This window comes from Nipponia nippon, unplaced genomic scaffold (assembly GCF_047370975.1).
Source record: "Nipponia nippon isolate SJK-2023a ecotype South Korea unplaced genomic scaffold, ASM4737097v1 scaffold_12, whole genome shotgun sequence".
Lineage (NCBI taxonomy): Eukaryota > Metazoa > Chordata > Aves > Pelecaniformes > Threskiornithidae > Nipponia > Nipponia nippon.
Genome location: NW_028262313.1, coordinates 17,596,568 through 17,617,456, shown reverse-complemented (window position 1 = coordinate 17,617,456; position 20,889 = coordinate 17,596,568). Strand labels below are relative to the sequence as shown.

At 36.0% G+C, this 20,889-nt stretch overlaps 1 long non-coding RNA gene across 1 annotated transcript in view; it reads left to right on the top strand.

Moving 5' to 3' along the window:
• LOC148056732 (uncharacterized) overlaps positions 1-20,889 on the top strand; it is a 150,029-nt gene that overhangs the window by 80,861 nt on the left and 48,279 nt on the right. The window lies entirely within an intron of this gene.

Genomic DNA, 20,889 nt, shown 5'->3' with positions numbered 1-20,889 from the left:
ACTATAGCTGTCAGTCATCATTTGTCAAAATTGATGCCTCCTGTGAAGGGGCTTACTGGTTCCTGTTTACTGCTATGAAGTGGAACCTCATCTGTAGTGCGCAAAAGATGTGATAATGAGATTCACTTGACTTGCCATGAATTGGGGTTGCTGTGCATGATTAGAAGGGAGTTTTCATTACTTTCCTGGGAATTCTGAAGCTGAGGATTTGCATGTTAATAGTAACATTTTACTTTTAAAACATGCTTTTTTTTTTAGTGAGTTCCGTGTTTAAAATTGTGAAGTAGAAGCTACCATCCTTCAAGATCTCATGTTGTCTCAGTGACTTCAGAGAAAATTCAGTTTACTTCACAGTTATAAAGAAGCTTTGGTTTTGTTGTTGGTTTTTTGAGGTTTTTTTTTGTTTGCTTTTTTTTTTTTTAGGTTAACATCTCTAGAAAGCTTGTGTTAAGATCAGGAAACTGAGCTATATTCTTTTCAGCTTCTGTGTATCATTGCCAGAAAGAAAGATCCTGCCAGTCAAATCTGTCCTTGGTTAAACTTCTGAATTTGCACCAAGGACTAAGAGAGTTGCATTGATTTTGTTCTGCAATTTGATTTTTGCCTAACAACTCTGTTAGTGTGGTATTCAGGCCAGAGTCTTTCTTTAGCTCCTAGAGCTTTATTGGATCTGCATGGCCAGTAGTGGAAAAGGGGAAGGGAGTGGGTTAGGCAAATCTCTAGGAAAACATTCTTGTTTCAAATAAACAGTTGTGAATTGGAATGTTCAGACAAATTTAAAAATCAAAAATCCAAATTTAAAATGTATAGGCAAAGATTTCTCATACTTATTTTTAAACCTTACCGACTCCTTATGAGCTCTACAAGTTCATGAGACTATAGAACTGGTTTGACACCCAGAGTCTAATTTTGGGACATTTTCATGTCTTCCTTTTTTAACTTCTGCTATTCAGTCATAAACTCTGCAACATGCTTTTGCCTACCTGTGTTTTTTTATGCAGTTATAAAAATATATCTCTCCAAATTCTTCTAATTTTGGGTCACATTTGGATCCGTTCTCAAACTCTTGTGGAGAGGATAACGACAAGAAAAAAAATTGGAGTATCCATAATGAACTGCCATTTGCAATATTCTTTCTTTCTGCCATCATTTGTTTATGTAAAACTGTAAATCCAAACTGTCAGTCCTCCTTGCCTTGCTTGGTGCTTGCTGAGAAACTCTGCTTTTCTGTTGCTGAGATGTGAAGGTATGAAGTTGAATTCTTTTCTCCATTTTCAAAGTCTTTAGAATGTCATGTCAGACTTTTGACGTTCACCTTGTCTATGGCACAAAAAATGCTAATGCCTTCTTCACGATATGCCAGCTACACAGCTAACAGACAAACAGACAATAGATGTGGCTAATACAGTTGACTAAGAAATTAAGAGCTTTCACACTTAGAATTTGTGCATGTAGCTATGAAAACTGCTTTTATGTCTACCAACTAGTTAATATGTATGGAGTTTATGAGGTGTTGTTTTAGCAAGTAGGCAAAGCCCTGCTAACCAGACTTTGTAGAACGCTCTCACTAGAAAGCTTTATGAAGAAAATGTAGGTGTATGACAATTCTCCAGTGCAGACAATCATGTTTTGGGTGAGTGTAATATATGTGCCTTGGGCAGGCATATTTAGCAGATTGGTATGAAGAGTTAGAATTTTTTTTTTTTTTTGGCTAAAAAGCTGTTGCCTAAGCACAGGCACTATTTGTGTCTGACTCCTATGTGGGCTTCGCACAATTGAAGGAGAGTTCCTTTGGCTTCATTTTCTTTTTCTCCTTCTGAAGAGACTGAATGATTTTCACACATCCACAAATGAAAGAAGCTAGTTGGCTGGTTAACTGTTCTTTATACCCCTCATGCTTTCAACAGTGTTGGGTTTTTGCTCTGAAGTCTGCTAGTCCCTCTAATTTCCAAAAGATCAACACTATTATGGGTAGTAAAAAGGTATCTTTTAAACTGTATATTAAATAATATTTTCATTTCTTCAAGTCTGTTGCGTTTGGTGTCACTAAAACTTACAAAATTTAGAGCAGCTGGATTAATTGTATACTGTCTTCTGATTTTTGGATGTTTTTGTCAGTGTGCTTGAGTGGCTGTACTGTGGAAGCAGAAAAACTGTGTATTACAGATGCATAAAACTAGACTTCATATTCATAAGAAATTATGCTTACCTTGTAAATCAAGTAATGTATCAGGTCTGTAATCATTTTTAGTTCTATTAATAATCCAGTATCTGAGATGGGTACTTCTGTTATGGAGTTGAAATCCAAATAAATAAAATAACCTGTGCCATAAGTGTATAATTACAGAAGATTTGAGAGTTGATTAAAACCACTACAGCTACTGAAGCTTCTCGCAACATTAATGATTTCTGGCCAATATATTTTGTACAGAATTAATGAGTGTCTAGGGTTATGGGTTTCTTCTTTTTGGTTTGGGTCATTAACATGCTTGTTAAAGCTTAAAAAGTGCTCTTAGCTGCCAGATTTTTTTTTAATTTTTTTTTAACCTGGAAGTCTCCTTTTGCTGAGACTCCCACACACTAAATTTACTGGTTTGTGCTCACAGAGTACCTTGTAAGGTGTTGAGCATCAACGCCTCTGCTTAAGAACGGGCATGAGTGATGCTGTGCCACTTCATTCAGCAGGATGGAATAGATGTTGTTGTGGTGTTCTATCGTAGTTCAGAAGCTTGCTTATGTCAGGCAGCCCATCTTCGAGTCTCAGTGCAACATGTTGCTGCTAGACACTTCTGAATCTTTTTGTCCTTTTCTCTCCATAAGTGAAATTATGGTCTCAGAACTCTTAACAGAAAAATACAGATTTTAAAAAAGGTTGAATAAGAACCTGTGTGAAATATTAAGAACAATGCCATTCCAAAATGCAAGTTTGGCACTTAGTCATGAAAGTGTAATTGGTTTCCAGCTGCTGTTACTTTACACTGAACTCCAAACAACACTTGGTCTGGAAACTGTTTTGGTTTTGTTTCTTTTGATGAGAGCTTACATTGTGATTTAATAGTTCTAGTAAGTGGCATTCTAAGATGGATGTTTATGATAGTCATGAGAATTCCTATACGTAGTGTATTGTTCTGAGAACAGTCTTAAATTTTCAAAATTAATGAGTTGCTTAATGATTTTTTTCACTCTCTTACACTCAGCTTTTCCTAGAAAAACTTACTGATGGAGTAAATGATTCCTCTCAGAAAAAAAATTCAAAGGAGGACTTTGTTCCTTGGTAGAGAATAAAAAGGCATCGGATGTCATTAGGAATCTAGATCAGCAGGTGGAATGCACCATCCCTTTGTAATGATATGTCTGTCTCTGCCAGTCATGCATGTCCTCCATGTTTCAAAACATGGAATTGGGGCTTGATCCTTTCTGTATCAGGAAATTTTAAATATCCTACCTTATTCAAAATTTTACATTACTGCACTATTGGCTATACCTATACATGTTTGAACACTGTTTGTGGATATTTAATGTTTCTGCAAATAGAGAAAATTATCCTGCTATTATATGTTACGTAAGTGAATAACATAGGCTTTGCTTGCCAACAGGAAAAGCCAAAAAAAACAAACAAACAAACCAAACCAAACCAAAACCCCAACAACCACTGTTGCAGTGGAAGGAGAGTTGCTTTAATGATATACAAGTTGTATTGGAAAGAAATATACGTTAGATTAACACATAGGCATTGTAGTCTCAGGGAGACAAGGTCCAATTGCAGCTTTTGCCACAAATGAAATGAGTTTGATGGTTTGTAGTGAGCAGTTATGCATTAGGCAATAGATCTGAACAGATCTGAATGCTGCTGGCATAGAAAATCAAGAACATACCATTCAGATCACAGTTAATCCTGTTTGATATGGGATAGCCCCTTTAAACATCTAGGGAGGAAAAGACCCATAGCACTGATGATTGCATACAGAAAGGACCTAGTTTCTCTCGTTATTCTACATATTTGTAGGCCAGCATAGTTTCTCAGGCACCAAGGACAATTTTTTGGTAACTTTATTAGCAGACTGTGCATCACTTTGTGGTTTAGAGTTGCAAACTACTGCAGCTATCACTTCTATCCTTTTCTCCTCCCAAAATATACTACTGAAATGTTTACTATAGATTTTTCTTTTGTCTCTGAAATACTGTATGACTCGCATTACAGCAAGCTTGAGTGGTCACAGATTATTGATTTTTAGTTTTTGATAAAAAAACTTCATAATGACTCTAATATCTCTGATATATGATTTCGGTGTACAAGGAAACAGTCTTCAGCAACATGCTGTGCATATTCTTCATTATACTGATGTGTTGTCCGTTGGAAAGGACTGTTTTTCTAAGAATAACTGATGTAATTTGTTTAAGCTTATTGACAATGTCAACCTCATTTAAATTCTAATTTGTTTCTGGGATGTTTTCTGTAATAATTTTCCTGAGTGTTGGTTTGTTGCTACCGAAGAAATATAAACAAAACAAAACAAAACAAAAAAGGAATAACAAACTAACACTCTTCTCCATTTATTCCTCTAGCTTCTATACTGAGCAGGAGGAAATATGCTGCTAAAAATCTGGGGACAGAATAGATTGATAAAACAGGATAGAGACATAAGATAAGTGCAGCCACACCTTTTTGTACCAGAAAACAAAAAAACCAAAGTACTTAAGAATTTTACCACAAAGACGGCACGGAAAAAACAATGACAATTAAGAAAGAGAGCAGTCATGCTTAGAAAGTTGCCTATTTCAGTGAGCTCGATTCACTGCCATATTCAAACAGGCAATTAATTCCCTATTCTCAGCTTCTGTTCGGTCATTCTTGATGTTTTAGCTTGTTGAGTTTCTGGAAATAGCTTGTTAACTTAACCTCTGGGTATTGTTTTTTTTACAGACACTTAAATGAGAAGCAGTAGGTTAGGACAGAACACTTAGTCCAGAGCCTGTGTTTCACATGTATATACTGTGAATTCCTGCTAGATAACTTCTCCAATTGCTGTGTTTGATCAGGCAGTATCCTATACCAATGCAATCCAAAAATGCTCTATACCATTTGCTTTTTCTTCCCCCTGCTATTAGTGCTGTTTTAAAACAGTCGTTTATCAATTGTTAGTGCTGATGAAATTATGACAATGCAAGTGAGGTTCCACCAGTGAATTTTTCTGTCTTAGTTTGCTAGTTTGTGATCCGTTTGTTTGTATTAATCTGGTGATATCTTTTTCACACCCTTAAATTTGAATATATTACTTTTCTCTTTTTAGAAGTAGTCCTCTCTCCTTGAGGAGTGCTAGAAAGCTCTACAAAGAGCACGTGTAGGCAAAAAGAAATAGTATTCACAAGTAGAGCAAAATCATGCCTAAGTGAAATGTCATATTATCGCCTCTTTGGTGGTTGAGGTTGCGTCTAGAAGTGTAACTACCAGCATTTTCATTACAGTTCTACAGGTCTGAACTTTAGTTTTCCATATGCATTAAAATTTTAGCTAATCCAACCAAATGCAAGCCTCTAATGGTTGTTGCATTGTTGAGCACTGTTTCTAATGCTTTATTCCTCACTGTGACCCTCGTAGCTGCAGCTATTTAAAAGTTATGGGATGGTCATAGTGGTAGAAGTAGAAGTCAAGAATGTAGATCCCAGTACTGCTCTGCATAAAGAGAGGATCTTTATTGTACTTGTCATGTCTTGTACCACTGTAATGCCTGAACTTTACAGGCAGACAGCTAGTGGGTCTACAGCATGTTTGTATCTGAAGAAATATCAATATTTCAAAAGTTTTCATACTGTTAGGAAGACCTTTTGCTACACCTGGAGAGAATAAAGGATTAATTGAATGTTCAGCCCTGTAATTCAGGTAGCTTGCATGCCATCTTGCTTTTCTCAATGTGCAAGTCTAACTTGTCAATTATAAAGGTTCTTGTTGAAACTGATTTGTTGCCGTGATTTTTGTTATATCTATGTGCCAAAGTCAGCGTGACAAGCTGCAAATTTACAGAAATTAGCATTGCAGAATACACGACTTCAGTGATAAAGGTTGAGTAAAGTGCTGTCTTTTGTTCCCATATAAGCTTTATGTTTGCACCACAGTCACTTTTTTGTTGAAAGAATTGTACCAGTTCCTTACAATGACATTTTATTTGTCATGCTGGTTAATAACTTCCTCAGTAATTTTGGTTTCTCTGAGTACAGCACATGTAGAGCAGTATACTTTTTACATAGTTACAAGTAGGCATAGTATATAAACCTTTTGTGCCATCACTTTTAATTAAGTGATCTGTGCTAGTTGAATGAGTGGAAAATTAGTGTGTAGAAATGTAGCCTTATTTGCTAGTTGTGATGACTTAAAGCCTTGTACTAGAAATATCAGATATAACGTTTTTAGCAGTTCTGTGTACATTAGCAGAATCAGTTCAAGATAGGAACAATGAACCGTAACTGTCCTTCTTAGGTTATGTGTTGGTTTTTTTTTTTCTTTTTTCAAGTGACTTTAAGAAGAATCTCATACCTTGTAATTAATTGGCCAACTAGGGAAATCTGCCATAGGAATAAATGCAGTTCAAGTAGTCTTTCCTATTAGCTAGCATTTGTTGGGAAACCTTTTTTTTGAAGACTATTAAAACATGCATGAACAACTACCAATTACTTAGTCCAGGGAGAGTTTCTTACAAAAAAAGATATGGAAATTATCATACAATAATAATAAAAACAGTGAATATGTCACCTAGGGCATGAGCATATGTGCTCCTAATAACTTCAGGCAGTAGACTGTCTAATTAAATTCATCAATGTGCTTCAATATCAGTTTAAATAGTTGATTCCAAATTGAGAAAACTAAAATTTATTTACATGAAATGCAGAGCTGCAAGTCTCAAAGTGACATTGGATGTTTATCTACAAGGCTATTTTCTATTCCTGTGAAGTGTCTCTCTTTCTGTGATTTATAAGAAAAAATATTGATACAGATAAAGAATCAGCTTTTCAGGAAGGTTCTCTTTTACTTTTTGTTATAAAAGAGGGAGTGTCTGCTGGTTAACCACTGCCTGCATCCATAATTCCTGGATGCTGAGAGTTTTTTATGCTTCAGGATATGGCAGGAATGTCATGATCTGTTCGGTGACATTAATGTTGGTGTTCTTGTCCCTATCATTTTGCCACTGAACAGGCTGCTAGTGAAAATATTGGCTGGAAGCAGGTATCAAGAAGGTGGTGAAACAGAAAGCTTGTTGATATTAAATACCTGTGGGTGATAAAGTGAAGCTGCTCTCCCTTGCACCCAGAAGTGAAGGCTGAAACAAATGAGGAACATAATACGTGCATCTTAAAAGGGAGATGTAGAGAATAGATACCCCTCCTTCTCTCTTTTTTTATTCCTACCTACTAATGTATTATTCTTTCTTCCTGAAAATTCTGTCTTTTCACATCTGAAATGGCAATAGTTGAACCGTACTTCATGCTGTATCTCTCTGTGTGTTTGCTAGTGTTGATTGATTGTTAAGGGGAAAAGGGAGTTGCAGAAAAATGGTATGGCAGTGCTGGATATCTAATGGTGTGGATTCTAGATGGAAGTGGGAAAGCATATTGTTTCAAAACAAAGTTGATAAAAGGAAGATAAATTGTGGCTAAAGGATAAAATATATGTCGACTTGTAATTAAAGATATATGCAGTGAATATCTTTCAGAGTTCCCCTACAGATAATTTTTCTTGGGATAGAAATTTGGTCCTATGAGATTAATACGTTCTTATGTCCCTAGATCTTCTTATCTTTTATTCCTACCAGTGATGACTGGTATATGTGTTTTGCGGCTTCCCTCCCCTCACCCCCCTGCTCCCCCAGAACTACTTTCTGAAGATCCTTCAGCAACTGAAAGTACTGTGATAGAGAATTCATTACACTGCTTCTCTTGTGTTTCTAGAAATATGCTGTAGTATAGTCCTTAATGAACAAAAGATGAGCAGTGTACAGTTGCCTCATTCCTGCTTTCTGCCATAACCTCTGGTTTTTTTTCAAATCAGCGCTCTGGTTTTATGTTCCCAGACTATGCAGAGCATTTTTCCCCTGAAATAAATGGGAATGATTTGAGGGCCATTTCTCTGTTTAGCACATGCTTGAAGGTAAGAGCTGGTACTCAGACACCACAAACAGCTGAGCAAGGATGAGTTATTTGCTTGCTAGCTGGGATGAGCTTTCAGCTTCTATGCTCCTTCTGCTGCATACTCTGTAGCACCTTGCACAAAGATTGAACCACTGCATTTTTGGATGAGGCATGGAGCAAAAGGACTTCAAAAGTAGGGGCAATAAATGTATAATTAGAGCTGAAGAAGACTGGAAAGTGATCAAAAACAGGTGGGAATATTTTAGGATTAATGGCAGCAGGATGGTATGAGCATGAGGCTAAATCCAGAATTTGAATCCAGAAATGTTAATATAAAATCCAGAGTGCAGTGGTGCTCTAGATGAAATTGTGAAAACTTTAAAAGCCACTGTTCTTTAGTAACTACTCTTTTATAGTCTCCTCTAAATATGTTTCTTTACATTTGATTGAAGAAATTAAGGTGGCCAGAAATATGCACATGGTTGAAGGATGGAAAATCTTGTTCCACTTTTGAAAGTCTTTGTTACTTTTCCACAGTATTGAGACAGAAAACGTGCATGAAGTATGATTTTTAAATGTCATAATTATACAGTGTTTTCTGAGGGGAAAAAAAGAAACTTGACCCAGAAAATCTATCAAACCACATAAAAATCTTGTGGTTCTATGTGGATGTTTTATTACAAAGCATAAGCACGTGTTGTGTTCATTGGCAAGCTTGTCTTGATTGGAAAACTCAAAGGAGTATGAGCTTTGTTTCCAGAAAAAACTTAGACAATTTATGTTTCTTTTTATTGAAGTAATGTGTAATTTGTGGGGCTGCATGGGTTAGGTGTGAAATCAGATGAACTTCAGTATTTCCAGTTACATTACACTGTGGCTAATGCCAAAGACACCCTGTGAAATGAAATTGCTGAATTTCACACAGCACATGTACATAAGAAAAAAGAAAAGGGACTTCACTTGACAGCCAGTAGAGAAAAATCTGCATTTCTCTTGTTCTAGCAGCAATAGAATAAAGGATTTCTTTTCAAAGTAGCATCATGTGGATATTAAATAAAACCAAACCATTTAATTCTATGTTCTAAAGTGGCTTAGTCTCTTGCCTGTAAGATTCTGCAATAAATTCAAACTGGATCAGATACAGCTTGCAAAATCTTTGAACCATTTTGCTGTCATTACAGAGGCTGATGTAGTATTTCTGAGACTCCACTTTTTTGCTTTAATTAATTTTTTCAATTGCAGCATGCTTAAGGTCATAAAGAATTTCAGCCTGAACGTAAATGTGTTTCCTAAAAGTAGCTTTCAGAGAACAAGATTAATGTTTACCATAATGCATAGAGTTATGAGAAGTTAATGCTTAAAAATAAGGCTATGTCATGGTGATTATTTTGCGGTTTTGTTCTGTTTTGTCAATCTGTTTTCCTCGAAGTTATGTAAGTCAGCTGGACCTCAAGAAAGAGGATCGATGAATGCTAGCGAATCCATGTCCTATGTATGTTTCTTTTCCAGTAAATGGCCAATATTGATTCCGTGTTGGTACAGACAAATGAAGCAAACCAAAGACGCGGTGGATTCAGGTTGTTCATAACTAATGAACATAATGTACATGAATCAGAGAAGGATTAGTGCAACAGGCATCAAGCTTGTATAGATTCAAGAAGTAGAATTCACTTGATACATGGCAGAAAATAATATGCTCCTCGTACAAGTCTGGGGATGTAGCTTGGTTTCTGCCTGTGGTTTCTATGTTCCAAGTCTTGTTCGGTGGTTTCCCTGTGGTTTTAGTAGTAGTTGTTTATACAGAACCACATCCACGAATCTCTGCTTCAGAAGATGTGAAAATATTGAAAGCCTACAGGAAAGGAGTATGTGCATGTGGTATGCGTCAGTTTAAGTATTGTTATGTCCATGCTGTGATCTGCTGTTACTTTGATATCTGACATACCCAGGACTTGAAAGACACATGCTTACTGAGTTATAATACAGCATGTACTCATTCTCTGGCATAGATTTGGTATTTAGAGGTCATTTAAGCTGTGAAGTGTTAGGTTTTAATTTATATTTGGGGTATAAATGCTTAAGGTTGATATATACTTTGGGATACTTAGCCATGGATAGTTGGTATTTAGTCATGTCTTTTTTGTGACCCAAGTGATTTTGTAACTAACCTTCTGTTAAGACCAGGTTGGAACGAAGCACATAAAGGGTGGACTTTTTTATTCCTATTGTAGGTGAATTCTGCACGTTTATGTCAATATTATTATCTTCTGTTAACTTTTGATTCATGTATAATGTTACTATTGCCTATTAAAAGATGCCTGAGAGTGGCATGGAGTGGTCATACTATATAAAGGATCACCTAGCTGCTTGCTTGAAATAAGAACACTGTACAGTTGATAAATAGACTCATATTGCCTTTGCTGTGGTTTCTAGCAAACCTTATATCAAATTCCTGAAGGGAGTGGAAACACATGCTATGTCCCTTGTCAAGCATTCCTCTCAAGAAAGGATATCCAATAACTGTATAAAAGCATGTGCAGAATTATTGCAAGCCTTCTGGGTCTGCTCCACCAAAGCTGTTAGTGTTCAAGCACCTTGTTTTTCACATTGTAAATCTACCCCTTTAACTTGTATTTGAAGGACAAGGCTAAAGACAGAAGCTAAAAGAGCTACAGGTTTATCCACGTAGTGCAAGTGTAAGTGAATCCCTACACATACAAGGTTGGTCTAGGTGAAAAGTCCAAGTAGAAACACAAGATTGGGATTGTTTGGTAGAGACAACTATTTGCACTGCTGCTAATCCATCTGAGCTTTAAACAGTTTAGAGGTTACCTAGAAAACACAAATCAATCTTTTGCTCCCCAAAGTAACAAAAAATAACTTAAAAAAAACTGAGATACTAAGTTTATAAGTTATTTAATCTTTAAATATATTTATTCATTCATTTGTTCTGCATAGGGGGAAGGGATATTGAAATTTCCTCTGTATAACCTTTCAAGTTCAACTGATTTTTTTTTTTTGCTTTGAATTTAATTTTTTTTTTTTTTAAAGGAGAGAGGACACTCGGGCAATGTCACAACACTATTTGTATTTAATACAGTAAAAAAATGCAGTAAAAAACTTTAAGTTTACATCTTTTCTATCTCTCTTTGCTTTTCCTGTCACCTCCTTAAGAATTGTACTGAGGTGCATGTTGCAACATTTTTTATAGCATTAGGATTGGTAGGAATTTAGGGGTCATGAGATATCCCCTGATCTATATGGTGATGAGAGGGATGTGTTTAACAAATGTGTCAAAAAAAAAAAAAAAGAAAAGTCGTCCCAGACCACCAAAAAACCCACAACTGGATGTGTTAAGCACCAGTGAAGGGAACCAAATTGGAACAGGACCTAAACAGACTCCCTTCTGGTTCTTCTTTTACTGAATTATTTTAAATGCACTGTCAGGTGTAAAATCAGCATCTTTGTTGGAGAAGGAAATGCTGTTGTAGAAAAAGACTGTGTGTAAAAGCATATAGGTAACCTAGGGCTGTTAGAAAAATATTAAGCCAGATTTCATAAAATCAGAGAAACTTGGACTCTACTTCATAATGTCATTGAGTTACAAACAGACGCAGAGGTATCTAGCAATGTTTTTTCTTGTTGTTTTCTGTTTTGTTTTGCTTTAAGACGTGCTTAACTATTTAATTTCCAGTGACTTTGAAATAACTGGTTGAAACCACTGAGAACTCTGCCTATTTTGAGATGCCAAGTATTTTAAAGAGCTGTTGAAAATATGGGACTTGTGTTCCTATGTCATTTGCCCATTTTTTAAAAAGTTACTGTGAATGTGAAGATTATTTTGGCTCTTTCTTTAAAATAGAGTTAAAGGAGAAAATAATGAATACCTTTTGAAGAGAGGTTTCATGAGGAAATCTGACCTGTCTCCGGCGCTCTTTTCTAGTGAGGTGAATGAGTTAGTCCTAATGATGCCTCTCATAAGAAATGTGCTCTTGCTTTGCCTACAAGGCAGCCCTCACTGGGCATTATTGATCTGGAGTTTTCTGCCAGAAAAGCTGTGTTTGTTTAGTGTACTGTGCTGTAGCTGGAACGGACATCTAGCTGGTACATGAAGTAGAAGAAAGCTGGTTTCCAATTTGCTTTTTTATGAGAATAAAATGACTTGGTTTCCTGGAGCTGATCTGGAGAGCAGTGAAAGTGAATGATCTTCACATGCAATCGGAATAAAGCCTTAGCAAAGGGGAGCTGATTTTCACTCTAGTTGTTCTGGGTCTGATAAGCTGGTGCCCTGGGCTATTGATTCTTCCTAGTGTCACTTTTTGTTAGTCTCATTAACAGCAATTCTTTCCCCCCAAACTCAGTTTTATCCTCTTTGATCAGAAAACTCGTATGTCTTGGCCCAGTTTCAGCAAACGCCTACGTATCTGCTGTTGAACACTTTTTAGTCTCCTCCTCTCTCTTTAAACTCATATTTTCAAAGTGCATGAAGGAGAGCAATTTTTATCCTCAACAGTGAAGAGAAGCTAAGCAGCAGATGTAATCACACAAGTATCTTGTATTGGTTATAAATAAAATTTTAATCATTAAGAAAACAGCACTTTTCATGTAAAAGATGTTTGAAGAACTATGCTATTTTTTAAATTTCCTTAGTTTATTATCCTATTTATAAAACCACATATGCATCTGAAATTACCCTTGGTAAGAGAATCTCACAATATATTAGCTCAAGCTTTGGTTAATTGTTCTATATGTAGGGGTTTTAGATCTTAGTGTCATCCTGATTCTGATTTTAACTGTTGAATAAGAACATGTGATTAACATGATATTTTTCCGCACTAAGTTCAGTGCTTATAACCCTTATGTTAGCAATGTTCTGTCGATAACTAATGGAATCAATATGCTTTATTTGTGATGTCTACGCAGCTTGTAATAATGCATATAATCACTATAGGCTCACGTTGCTTAAGTTGTATTTTTACATTTCATTCAAACATTATGTGTACGATAGGAAGTGATAGGCAAAAGTGTTTGGAAAATTGAGAACTTCATTTCAACGCTTGAACTTTCCTCCAGATGTCAGTGCATCTTTTAATTCTGGAAATTAGAAAAAGGTTTCTTCAGTTCTTCCTTTGCATATTTTCCTACATGTCCGTTTCTGAAATTATCAGAAGTCAAGCAGAAATATCTCTGTGCTGTGAATCATGGCTCTGGTACCATAAGAATGGGGCATTTGAAGTGATAGAAACATTACTTGATCTAATATTCTGGTTATTAGGGGGAGGGAATTACTTGTTTCTTTTAAGTGACATTTCAGTGGATGTTTTTTCTCTGAACTCAAAACTTTCCAACATTTCTTGCTCTAAATGTACAGCTGTAAACAGTTGTTAACATTGTTTAACAATATGTAATGTATTGGTGATACTTCATCCTAAGTATTGGTTTTCATACATTTTTCTTTGTATGTTTGTGGAAATTGACAAGTCTTTCTTCACTACTGTAAATAACTTGTGTAGGGAATAAAATTCATTATTTTCAATATTGAGGGAATTGTGCTATAGATGTCTAAAACCACAAATGGGAAACATAAGTCTCTTCTAGATGGCCTCATTTATAAATGGTGGTAAGTCATTACTGCTTCTTAATGTCTCTGATGTCAACAGGATACTGGTGAAATGTCTCTCCCACTGAACTGGATGCCCGCAGTTGCAAATGCACAGCAGACGTAATACCACAAATCCCTTGGGACCATGCCTTGGAGCATGTTACTAAGATTAGTTTGTAAAGAAATATTACAAACAGATGTCCACCTGAAATTACCTATGCTTTCAGTGGAACGAGGGCAATACATCTCCATGCAGAGCATGTTCAGAATGGAAAAAGGAGATTCATTCATGTCAAACATACCTTTGAACTGAGTTGATAGTCATTGTGAAAAAGAACTGCACTCGGAAACAAAAAGGAGATTAAGTTTGGCACAAAATGGCAGGATATAGTTTTTGCAGGACAGTAGTAAATGGAAATGTTAGGGCTTAAACTAAAAGCATCACTGAATTTTCAAAGGTAACAAGTTGTGTAATGAGGAATGTGTATGCTTTTTATGAACTGGTATCTCTTAGAGGGTACTGTAAATAATGTTAATATGAATGACGTAGATAATATTTTACTGGTTGCTAAGGGAACCATATTCACTGGATTTCTTTTTTTGTTGTTACAGTGAAAGTTGACATGTAGTTTAGAATGATCCGGGCAACTGAGCATGCAGTTTTCACACAAGTTTTCTCTGCAGATCATCCAGAAATCTTGTTAGAAAAATACTTTATTATTTGGATTTCTTGATACAGTCCTTGGCAAATATTGAACTTTTGGATCATTATTAAATTTCTTTACTCCTAATACACCATGATAATAACTTGATATAATTTTAAAAGACATAAATTACAGACTTTGCTCTAGTTTTTTTTTTTTTATGGCAGTTTCTAAATACTTGATGAAGAGATCTGATTTGTCAATTATGGTACAATATTTCTAGTGCAATTCATTAATGGTTGCTTGTTCTAGAAGGTGTGTAACTGACTGTTGTGCTCATAATTTATACAGGCTATCCACAGGAATTGGTCAGTCCTTATCATTGCACATGGCATGTGTTTGGTACAGCCTGGCTTTTCTTGTTGGAAACTTCCCATATTGTATCCAGACAGACATTTTCATGGCTTCTGTATACTTCTAAGAAGGAACAGTATGCTGGCAAATAATTATTACTTTTAGACAAATTTCGGTGAATATGACTGCTCTGAGCATCTATGTTGCTTTTGTCTGGAGTGTAGCTGCATATTAGTAAGAAACAAGAAGCCTCTCCCATCAAACTGGCTTTTGATAGCACTTCTTTTGCAGTCTTCTGCTTGAAGTTGGTTTCTTTGTAGCGTTGGGAGTTGGTCTTCTGTTGCTGTAAAAAAAAAAAAAACCCAAACCAAAAATATCTCTAGCAGCTAAAGATTTCCTGTCTTTTTACTTCTGATGCTTTGGCATATAGAAGTATTCTGTGACTCAACAGACTGTCTTGATACAGTACCTTGGCCCAGTTTCCTGCAAGAAAAAGAAAACTGTCGGTGCCTTGATATGGCGAATCTTATAATTTGCAATATAGCATAGTTGCAAAAAAAACTCCTGTAGTTGACATGTCCAGTACAGGAATCTCGGTGCGCATAATTCAAGACATTTGTGCCTCAATTCTGGAGACAGTCACAGTGCCTATTCCCAGATACTCTTCACACCTGCAATTTGAAAGTTTGTGGTCTTCAGCTCCTGCGTTTTCTTTAGTGTATGCACAGAAGGAACAGATGCTGTACAATCTTCCTTTGGCCCAGAAGGTATCAACTGCACAGGAATTACTGTTAGAGATAGTATTTTTTTTTTTTTTTTTAAAAGAGATCATATCATCAGAGGTAGGGGATTACTAAGGGTCTTAGCTATGCAGCCAGTGCCTCTGAATATGCAGGCTTGTTGGTTCAGTTACATAGTAGATATATTATGGACTCATTTCATTAAACTGGAAGTACATCTCCAATATACAATTCATGTTGTGAAGTAGCTTTTTATTAAAGGATTGAGGTGTTGCCATTGCAAAGCACTAAAATTTTATTATTTTGATTCTAGAGAGGTCTGAAGATGTTTATGGGCCAGATCACAGATTCCAACCAGACGTTTGCGCAAAGATTTCTTTTGATTTTTTTTTTTTTTCAGTGAAACACATAATATGATTTGGCCTGTCAGTTCAGTTCCTGACACACAGATGCCCATATTACAGAAGCCAGCAGCATTCTTAATATTAATTGGCTGTCTCATTAGTGTTCATAGCTGCAGGGTACAGAAAATCACCCAATGAAGACTATGCTTCATTTAGAACTAATCATCATTAATTTTCAGAGAGAAAAATGTTCTTGTAGCTAAAATACAGGACTTGAGTTTTAGGTTATTTCACCCTAGATCTAGAGTTCTGTTCCTTTGGGCAAGTCCCTTGCCTCTCTGCTTTTGCTTTTTAGTCTAATTTCTTAGAGATCTGCTTGCTGAAAAGTTATGGGATCAGGTTTCTTTGTAATTGGAGTTAAGCTGAGGCAGAACACACCTCTACTTCCTCCTCCTCACCTTCCAGCTTCAAATACAGAACACCTACGTAGAAACGATACCATACCTAAGATCATTTGCTATGGGAGTTTTCAGGATAGAAGAAACTATTGTAAATGTGTCTACTTGTAATGCGTATTTCTTCAAATGTTTACATAATTAAAAGGATGTTAAGGTTGCTATTTTGTAGTATTACTTTGTAGTTAGTATTCAAGCCTGTTATGTAACCTCTACAAAACCAAAACAAAATCTGACAACAAAAGCCCCCCAGCTGTTCAGGTGTTAGAACAATGTTAAAAGTCATAAATACAAAGCTTTATGGATGCTTCTGCCTCAATAGATAAAATTTAACTCTGCTGCCTTTTAGAAGAACTTTTATCGTAGTTGTTTTAGAAATGGATATTTGGTTTTCAGGACTTAGATTCTCAGATATTTGGGGGAGGTACACCAGCATGAGTACAAAGCTTGTACTCTTCTCCCTCTGCTCATGATGCAAGGAATATATGGAAGAAGCAGTAGGTGGAAGCAAGAATATGGCTTCTTGATCATCATTAAATTTGGAGAGGGGAGGAAATCCGTGGTATTTAGGCAGGTTAATGGAGGGGAAATAATCTTTTACAAAGCTGCTTTTCCTGTTCCCTTTCTTGTTCCAATATCTTCTCCTTAAAACTCTTCTACTTGCTTTTACCCTCTTTGTGTATATAAGTGTAGAGAAATGAAATAGCCTTAATGATATGTATTAAAAAATCTACTTTATAAATCCATTTGTTCACATTCATCTTCCATTCACATAACTCACAGCCTTGGAATACTCAAACTCTAAACTGCAGAACAGCCAACTAGTTATGCCAGATTCTTGTACTCTTTTATTAATCAATCCTTCATTTATTTTATTTCATTCTGTACACTCTCTGAACACAACTTTGGAAGCTAATAAATTAATATTTGAGCTGTTTAGCAGTCTGTTCCACTGCAGCCTTTATATCTTCGTCCACACAATATCCTGAAAGACTTTATGTGCGGAATAAACAGCCTTTGCAGTACATGATTTCAAAGCCTGAGTGCTCTGCTACTTTACTGAATGCAGTAAATTTTAGGATAGATTGTAATCCCATTCATACTTTGGCTTTTAGAATGCCTAACAACTTTTAGAAACTACAAATCATTACATAAATGGAATAGAGTTGCAGTGTACTGAATGTGTAGACGTTTTATTGTCCAACGAATTTATGTCTGTGTAATTCTGCTATAAATACAAATCTGCCAAATATTCTTTAACTTAATGTAGTACACAGAACTTTACCATATTAATTCATTTTGTACTTACAACAATCATGTTTTAATATGAGCTGATTGAAGTTGCATAGTCTGTTGTAAAAGATTCATTGGATTCTTTAAAAATCTTTTCATAGCAGCATATACTAAACCATATATTAAAGAAAGATTTTGTGTAGGAATAAATCTAGCACACTAATAAGAGCTTGAAAGGCAGCATTAAGATTACTTCTTAATTTAGAAGCTTGCTCGGTACTGGTGGAAACTCATAAAATAGGTCACGTAGGGGAGAATCCAGTATGCTTCTAATCAGCTAAATGCTTTGTAGTCCCGATAAATGGACGACCTAGATTTCAGCTGGTCTTGACAAAGGTGCATGATGTAGAGTTACTGTTACTTGCCTACAGAAGACTTAAGTTTTCCTCGAGTCTGTCTTCCATCTGGAAGTTTAGGTGAATTGTGAAGATTGACTCACTGGTCATATGGGCCTGGTCTTTCTGAAGTGTCCAGTTATAGACAGGCTCCACAATGTAAAGGTGGATCACAGCTTCTAAGTTATTTTTTCAGTAATACATTTGTGTTCTCAGGATAGTCCTACTGAAGTTTTACATGAGCAACCCGTGGTAAAACAAATCCAATGCATATGAGATGTTAGGTGAATACTCTAACTTGAAACTCAGAACTATCCTGCTATACTCCAGTTATCTGGCTTGGTTTAAAAATTACTTGGAATCCAATTTTTGTGTTGTAATATAGTAAATTCTCAATTGCGTTGAGCTATAATAAAAATAAGAGGCTGAAATACAAACTGTATACTTTCTGAGCTATTGTGTGTCTGTGTTTTCTGTATGGTGTCATGTTTCAGAGCACTGGACTGTTTGTTTGTGTATAGCCAGCTATAAACAGAAATAGTTGCAAATATTACTTGTATAATCATGTATATATTCTATTCAATGCATGCATTTCTGTCTAGTGCCAAATGTCATTTCAAGATACAGAGCTTGTTTCCATGAGAGCTAAAAAAGAATTTGGTATAGTATTTCCAAGCAAAGTGAAGAAGGGCATAGCATGTGAGCAGGTTCTATTTTACTTTTGGTGAATAAAATATAGAAATATTAAAATTTTGAGGCCACTAATACATAGTTCTTTTTATAATAACCTGTTGATTTGAAGACATTACTATGGATTTTTTTTTTGTGCATATGTGTCTGGGAACAGATTCAATATCATTTTTTTCAGCATTATCAGCAGTTGTAGTCTCTGCAGTGTGACAAGGTGCATGGCAGTTTCTGTCATATGCTTCCTGAACACAAAATGTCACTCTTTATCAACTCCTAATAATCCAAATTTGCTCTACAACTTGGCAGCCTAGCAGAGTCTCTTCACACAACACTCAGCTCTAGAAAACATTAACAAACTTTTGCTAACCTTTGTTGTGACCTTCATTCCTTGAAGTTGATTTAAATTAAATACTGAGTTTAGTCACTTAGATGCTGATCTTGCAAGCATAGTTATATATTTTGTTTTATATATTTGATCATAGATATGTTGAACAGTCTGAGATATCTTGTGAGTATTAAAATACATGTATTTGTTTGCCAGTTAAGGTTCTTGGTTGCTGCTGCTGAAATAACAGGTTGGGTCATGTTGTAAATTCTAACTCTGGGAATTGGTGCAGTATACGTCTGCTCATGTGAGGTCACTAGTTCAAGTTCTTCTTCCAGTAGTACTCACCCGCAGGTATTTCTGTCCATTCTGGCCAAGAATTTAATGAGCCTGGAACTTTTCTATGCATTTTCTCCTCTGCTTTGCAGATGGTCTTTAGGTTATGTTGAAGGGTAAAGGAATAGCGGCATGAGGATCCTGAAATTGGACTAGTTCTGCTGATCAGTAGAGAATTTCATTTTTCGGTCTGTTCTGATACCTTCCATCGTTGCTTAAGGAAAATACACCTCTTCCATTCCTCATCCATCATGCAATTATTCAAACTGTTGAAGCAGGTAGTTCTACTGCTCCTATTTGTACTGCTGATTTAGCTTGTTACTCAGCTCCTCCATGCCTGACAGCTCTCCCCTGTAAAATGTGTATTGTAAGACTGCTTACATGAATAAACTGGTTTTAAAATTCAAGGTTGGGTGATTGTATTGTGGAAAGCCAACTTGGGTACAAACACTGCATACAAAATCTTTAGTAGGAGGTAGCAGATTACTTGGACAAGATTATGCAAATGAAAAGTCTGTACTTTGCAAAATATGATTACAAAATTGCACCTAAATTTCTCTGCAGATTTGGGGTAAAACTCGGAGACCCAGAGTGAATTTCAGAATACTGAGAAGCATACATTATTGAAGAATATTAAGAACTTGAAACAATTGCGTGCAGCTTGGGATGGGGGTGGGTTTTTGTTTGTTTAAGTGAATTCAACTTTGGAAAGATTTGGCACTTCGGAATTTTGAGGAAACTGCATTCAGTTTTTATTAATGATATTATATTATATTAATCATATTCTATATACCATATATTGGTCAAGGCCGAAAAATATCAGAGATGGTAAATGGATGACTGATGTCTGCTTCATCACAAGTTTCAGAGTCACTAAGGTTGGAAGAGACCTCTTCAGATCATCATGTCTAACTCCCCTGCTCAGGCAGAGTCAGGTAGGGTACGTTGCCTGTGACTGCCCAGTAGGGTTTTGAATATATCTCTGGGAAACCTGTTCCAGTGTTTGACCACCCTTACATGGGAGGGGGGGGGGGGGAAGTATTTTCTTGTGTTCAGATGGAACTTGTGTCTTAATTTTTGCTTGTTGCCTCATGTCCTTTTGGAGTAAAAGAGATTATGAATTCCAATCTAGAAAATACAGTTTTAGGAAGTGATATACTCCTATCAGACTGCCTTGTTTGTTTAAACCGGGTATAGCTGTGTCAGAGTTTTCTTCAAAGGTTTTTAGGAAAAATCACCATATTTTAAGAATAGCAGCTCAAAAATTCAAGGTAGAAATCTGTTCCTAATTCTTTCACTGTTCTGTTGCAAGACTTTTTGTGGTTTTATGCCTAATTTCTCTATATTTAATAAAAGGATAATAAACCTTTTCCTTTCTTTGTGAACATCATCTGGATATTCTTAGGTGAACGGTCCTATACGGTACAAAATGCTGGTGTGTTTCATGAAATATTAACTGATGCCTTTGGGCATATTCTCTGGTTTTATATAATGCACAAATTTATGCTTATAAATAGCTTAAAATAAACATTTAATCCAGTCACTGACTTGCTCTGTTTTCCCGACAATTTTACTTGTTCTTGTAGTGGATTAATTGACTTGACAAAATACGTCTCCTGAAGTGCTGGTCCTTAATGCTTCCAGTAAATA